Source organism: Stegodyphus dumicola, chromosome 8, assembly GCF_044657685.1.
Source record: "Stegodyphus dumicola isolate Sdum_Otavi_A_Nest chromosome 8, ASM4465768v1".
In the NCBI taxonomy this organism is placed as follows: domain Eukaryota; kingdom Metazoa; phylum Arthropoda; class Arachnida; order Araneae; family Eresidae; genus Stegodyphus; species Stegodyphus dumicola.
In genome coordinates, this window is record NC_140775.1 from 117,171,661 (window position 1) to 117,178,689 (window position 7,029).

A 7,029-nucleotide genomic window follows, 5' to 3' on the forward strand; every position below is an offset into this window, starting at 1 on the left:
ACCTGAAGACGAAGGAAAAGCAAAATTGATTCAAGATATGAAACATAAAGTAACGGAAAACGGTATGATAGTGAGGCTTTGTTCTCAAAAGAATAAGAGAAGAAACTGGGGAAAAAGAATTTTAATCACCTTTGAAGGAAAAGTTGAAAATTCGTTTTTTTTCCTATTTTGCATATATTTTTCAAATTTTACAGATTTCACTAAATTAAGATTGAAAGTTTATTATCGATTTTCGTACGATTTTTATAACAATATTTTCTTTATCATTGAAATTACACAAGCTAAACATTTATTGTCCTCAAAATTCTTTTCAATGGACATAAATTGTTCTTCTGCCGGGTCATCATTCATGTTAGAAATTTATTTATAATTTCAGCTTGAAAAATAGTTATAAGATATACAGAAAGTTTATTTATAAACAAAAATAAACTTCTAAAAATGAAACATAAAAGATTTGTGATTAATGTTATAAGGTATTTCTCTCGCCTTCTTGGCGGCATGCCTTCGTGGTGTGGTGGTCTGCACGCTGGGCGCGTATTCCAGAGGACCCGGCAACGGTGTTGCTTATTTTCATCTCTTCTGTTTCCGAAAAATACCTAATATCTCTACATCTAATATCTATATCATTTCAGTAAACTCGTATTTAGAGATACTTAAGTGAAAGCTTATTCATTATTCATTAAGAAATGAAATTTGTTTTTTGCAGTGTCAATTAGTGCACCGTCATAGTCTCTGTAATTGACTAACTTTTTGAATGAGTTACATGAAGACAAAACCCATGTTAGTAATAACAAAATGTTTTTATTTTTTAAGGAGAATACTCAAAATATCGATTTTCAAGTAAGGACATCAAATCATGTAGAATTATTATTACGGTTGTGTTATTCAGCGATTTGCCCCACCTCGACATTTGCAGTCTCGACATCGACAGGGCTGACCATCTTGAGAACACCGGCAAGTTTCCTCTTTGCTGCTAGAATTGCACTTGACTGCGGAGCTGCTGCAGCGACAGTCTCGGCAGGTACAGTTTGGTCCACAAGGTCCTCCAGGCATTCTCTGCAATATAAGTGGAATTTAAATAAATGTATTTGCTTCAATAGACAGTTTATATTCATTTCACCTGAATATAGGTTGTAAATACTTGAATTGGACAGGAAAAGTATTAAATTCGTTGTGAAATCATTATTAAGTTTCTTTTCAGTAAGCAATTACATACTAGAACTTCCAGAAGCTATAGCAATTTTAGAAGTACATGAGTTTTTGCGGAGAATGTTGTAAGTGTTTTCGAAATTTTAATGACATAGAATAAAATAAAGGAATTTACATATGGTAATTTAATAAATCAATAAAATTAAAAGGAGTGTGAATCTACAAGAGAAAGGAGATATTTTAGTGAGTTGCTTATCAGCAAATTCTACTAAAAGAAAATATGTATTTAATTTGTGAACATACAGTACCTACACAATACACTGATATGCAAAAATTAAGCAAAATGTGAACAAAGAGGATTACATAAAAATTATTTATTCGAACTCACTGAAACTTTCACAGATCGTGAGGTACAACAAAAGTCACTAGCGTAGAAAAATACAAACCATTCAAAAATATAGGATTTTGGCCCAAAATAACTTCATTGATGGAGCTTTGTTGGATACAAATTCTGCTATTTTTTATTCATATCAAGAATAAGGTGACAGACTGGGAATTTTATTCCCATTCACAGAGCAGACATATTCTTAATTCATATTGGCTCCGAAAAAAGTTGATAAGGAGAAATTAAACGTTTTGCCTTATGCATATTTCATACGTCCTTGATGTTACTGATAGCGATCGTGGGGGATTTCGATAGCCATTTTATATGAAACAGTGCTTTCCATTTTAAGTACTGACCCATAATCGGAAATCTATGAATTTGCTCTTTATCACCTCTTGAAATGGCATCAGGGATTGCGATTGCAAGAAATGGATAAAGATATACAGTAAGAATCTGGTCTATATATCAAACTGCTGTTAGAGTACCACAAGAGAAGATGGGGATCAGCGCAACCGCTAACCGTAATGCCTGCTCTAAGCATCAGATCCCATCTTTGTATGCATGCATTTCGCAGATAATATAGGCGTAATGACTGGTATCAGGCATTCAATCAGGTAAGTAATATCCTATTGTGAAGTGAGTCGAGGTGATCTCGAGGCTTGTTCAAGCTAACCGTCTTGTGCGTAGTTGTCAGTGAGACGTAAACCTTCGCTTGTCTAGCCGTCTGTAAACAGTTTGCGGAGATACAGCTGTTGTTGACATCATGTTTATGACCAATGACTGTTCTGTGCCCTCGTGCTTACAGACACGAAATATGATCATTCTGAGCTGTTGTGTTCTTCAAGCATTAACGTACTGGTCTTGCTGATATTGCTTCCCTTTGATACCAGTTACGGAAGCGGCAAATGATGGAATGAAATTTAAAGTTCGGGTTATTTCTGACTATCACTGGTCCATTTAGAGACGTCATTTTACTTCTGATCACTCAGATAATGTCATCTGCTTACATTGGTTGTTTTGCTATTTCTTTTGAAATCCGTAACGCAGAGGTAAAAAACTGTGCAAAAAACAGACTTCTTTCTTACCTGCTATATTTCTTTGCAAAAGAAGGTTAGACTGCGAAATACTTTGAAGGGTAGTTCTCTACGTGCATATATCTGTTATGTATGCAAATTTCATGGATACAAAGTGTATTTGTTTTTATGCCACAAAAAAGAACATCATGAGAACATTTATATTACTCTATGAATATACACTTCATGCAGATATTAAGTATAAAAAATTTAGAAATTAATAGCAAGATAATTTTTTTCACTGAAAGGTTTATTAAACTTGTATTTCATGTCCGAAATTAAAAATATTTTTGGAAGAGGAAAACTCAGCTGAGTTCGAGAATTTCAAAAACAACGATTTCGTAAGTTCCAAAAGGCTCTAGAAGATAAAGTTAATTTGAATTATTTAAGAATAATTTTCATAAGAAACAAAGCCTTAAAACTGAAAATTCATGTGTAGGTAAAAAACTGTTAACAGACATATTGCGCCAGATTTTCAACTGTCACTACTTATCTCAAATCGAAAATTTCAAAAAAGCAACTAATTAACTCGATTAAAGTTCTGTAGATGGACTGATTACATGAACTTAAAAAGACTTAAAGGGATAAGAAATTGAGTCAAAATCACTGAATATAATGTTCTTCAGATCTTAGGGCAAATTTTTTAATATGTTAAAAAGATTAAAAGTTCTTGAATGCCGAAACAAGTTAAAAATATTCTTCCATATCAAGAGATAAATTCTTTAATTTTCTAAATTTTGGCTTGTCAACAAGCAGTGAGAAATCATTTAAAGCAATAAATTTCATATTTACCCTAACATTAAATGAATATCAAAACATTTGTTAAATAATTCTTTATGACGAAATTATTGATTGCTATCCACTTTAGGGTTTCTGGAAAAATCCTTAAGAATATTAAAACAGACACAGAATATTTAAAAAAAATTGCTTTCTTGAAGAAATTTCTAAGATTAAACTTCTAAGATTTCTAAGATTAAACTTCTATATTAATGTGCTAAATACAGAACTGTACCTGAGGTTACATGAATTTCCCTTTGACTGAATGACTAAACTTATAGATTGAGAGACAGGATTAATACAGATCAAAATATCTTCTCAGAATATACACTCTTAGACAAATAAATAAATAAATAAATAAATAAATAAATAAATAAATAAATAAATAAATAAATAATAATAATAATAATAATAATAATAATAATAAAAAGAACCCACCGAGAAGATATAAAGCAAATTCGACACAAATTAATATGCATAGAGGTTTCGTTGGAAAATGCAAAATTTTACATTTTGGCTGCCAATGAATGAACGGTTGTCGCTACAGCGCATCTGATCTGAGCAACTGGCAGGATATTTAAGAGGAGAAATTACGATTCCAGGTCATAAATTATTCACGAATTTCATTCCGTGTACTCTGGTAGACAGTAACTATGCCTCACATACCGGTGCGCGAACGATATGCGCAGATGTCAGAATTTGATAGAGGTCGTGTAGAAGAGGTCTGAAAGAAGCCGCTCATAGAAAGGGGGATGAGGTCACGGCGCCTCTTGCGCCTACTACCATTGACCTCTGTACAACGTCAAGCCCGTTTGCAGTGGTGTGGGGCTCATTAGCACTGGAATGTCACTGACTGGAGTAGAATAGTCTTCAGTGAAGAGTCTCGCTTTGAAATGAGCCCCGATGACCAGCGAAGGCGAGTCTGGAGACGCCCCGGACAGCGGTGTGATACCAATCTGACTGTCTTCCAGTAGACAGGCCGACAACTAGGAGTCATGGTCTGGGGTGCCATTTCATTTCATAGTAGGACCCCTTTGGTTGTCATCCGTCGCAGCCTTACAGCACAGCGGTATGCCAACGAAGTTCTAATGGCCTGTTGTGCTGCCCTTCATGTCACGCCACTCTGGGCTTACATTTCAGCAAGATAATACCTGCCCGAACACTGCACATGCTTCTTCAATGTATATTGATAATGCATTAATTCAAAATCACGCTTAGCTTATTTAAGACAATAGATAATGTAATTCACAAAACCGAAATACTGTTCAGGGGAAATAGGAAATTCCAGATGGCCCAAAGCCCCAGTACATTTTATCTGAGAAATGTTTAGCTCTTTTTACAACTTGATTGTGTCATTTTAATAAGCAAATATTTGCTCTGTTAAACTCTGAAATAAAGTGCATTCTCGTCCGCCTTTAACGCATTCCAACAATAGTAAATGAAGATTTTAGCCCTCCTTTTTCCATTTCATAATGTTAGATACATCTATGTCTATCATTGCGAAATGCACTAGTGTGGCTGGGATCTCTTTATAATATAATTGGTCCATTTTTGATTATTCAGTCTTTTTAAACATAAGAAAAAATTTGCGCACAACTTGCTTAGGTCAAAAATACTAAGGTGCATTCATTATTGAATTGAAAACTGCTTACTAGTATAGAAAGTGAACGAAGTTCTACCTAAAGAACCACTTAGGTAAAATGTCTCATATCTGTGATATGGTTCATATTTATGCATGTCTGACCTATAGAAAAAGAGTCATGAATGTAATCAAATGAAATGTTGGAATCAATTTTAGAGATCATACTTTACTGTATTAAAATAACTACAGAATGAAAGGTGAGCAATGCATCTATAATAATTTGATACCAAGAAATGTAACTTTCAATTCTAACTCAATTTCAATGCAATGAAAGCAAAGGCTTTCAGATTATACGCAGTGATATGCATTTGAATCTATAGTTATTGAATGTTTTTTACGTTCGTCTTTAGGTTACAAAGCCTAAAAATTTTGCAGAATATATATCAATAAAAACCATGTAGAGACATTAGGTTATTTCGAAGCAGGAGAGATGAAAAATGAGCAATGCTCTCGCTGGGACTCGAACCATGGACCTCTTGAATACGCGCGCCGAGCATGCTGACCATTACACCACGAAGGCATGCTAAGAAGGCGGAAGAAATACCTTATATACTCTACTTTTTAAAAATTAAATTATTAAAAATGGGAATTAGGGGATCCAATTTCTAAATCCTGGTGGTAGAGAATCATCATTCACCACCTTTTTTAGTTCGAGTGCCACTATAGAAGACATTAGGTTATTTCTGAAGAAGGAGAGTGAAAAATGAGCAATGCATTAGCCGGGACTCGAACCTCGGACCTCTCTAATACGCGCCAAACTTGCTTACGAGTACACCACGAAAGCATACTAAGGAGACGGGAGAAATACCTTGTAACCAGGTAATATAAATCATATCTCATTTACCTTAAATATCAGTGAGGAACAAGCATTACTTACCAATAACTTCTAATGAATATACGAAACAAAAACGAAGTTTGCGCAAAAATTTGTTGTATAATGAATTTCAACTGAATTATCTTCCTTTTATTGCACACGAAGTGTGATGTTATGCAGACGTTTCTACATTTTCTGTAGACAGCAGAGGAAAAGATAACTGATAACGACCAAACAGTGAAAGCAAGTTGTGTGCAAATTTTTGTTTTATGTTTAAAAAAGACTGAATAATCAAAAATTGACCAATTATATTATAAAGAGATCCCAGGCACACTGTTACATTTGGAAATTTCAACAACTTTTACAGATATTTTGATGAACTTTGAGTTCATTTACAAAATGATAAATGATTACATTCAAGGAAATTTACAGAAACGTTTTATGCAATATATTTTGCTGCAAGTGTTTGTGATTAGAATGTAAATAAGCAAGATAAACAGATAAACGAAAGTAAAGAAATTTAATAAAAGCAACTTCTAATTTTAGGTGCAGAAAAAGATTCAGCTCGCAATCTTAAATGTGAGATGACGTAGCTCATTTTCAGAACTCCAGCTGAAACATTTTTTAGAACAGCACCCGTATCACCAATCAATACCCGTGTTGAAACGATCAATACAATTTCTGGTAAACGTTTCAAGGCTTTGATGTTCTATGCAAGATTAAAAATTTTCTTTTACCTGCTAACATAAAACTTCCGATTTTCCGATTAACTCAAGCAATTAAAATTGCTGGAGTAACTGTAAATGGTATTAGTGATAAATTAAGGAAAACTGTAAAATGAACATGTCTTTGTTATTGCACTGAATCCTTAAATGAAAACAGGCACATGATTAATCATGATTCAAATGAGGTCCATAAGGGCAAATAGTCAACGGGACTGGTAAGTGACCCTATGAATTGATGGAGACAATAGAATAAATAAACCTAGTTTATCGGGTAAATAGAGGTTTTCCGCATCAGTTATTCTTCAAAAGTCCTTCAACACCAGGAAGAACTTTCGTATCGTCGGAATTTAAGAAACTTACTTTGCATAAACAGGTTACAAAATTCCGTGACTTCTTCAGCCTTTTTTTTTTTTTTTGGAAGAAGAAACATTGGTCCTGAAGGGTTATATGTAAAATTATTATTA

General features: G+C 33.8%; 1 long non-coding RNA gene across 2 annotated transcripts; it reads right to left on the reverse strand.

Moving 5' to 3' along the window:
* Positions 1 to 781: 781 nt before the first annotated feature.
* Positions 782 to 6,173, reverse strand: LOC146995936 (uncharacterized). 2 transcript variants are annotated; one of them, XR_015042710.1, is made up of 2 exons: positions 5,904 to 6,173; positions 782 to 1,056 (listed from the first exon to the last, which is right to left on the reverse strand). It is a non-coding gene; the product is annotated as an uncharacterized LOC146995936 (long non-coding RNA). The 2 variants fall into 2 exon arrangements; XR_015042709.1 differs by lacking the exon at positions 5,904 to 6,173 and adding an exon at positions 3,823 to 3,949.
* Positions 6,174 to 7,029: the final 856 nt, after the last annotated feature.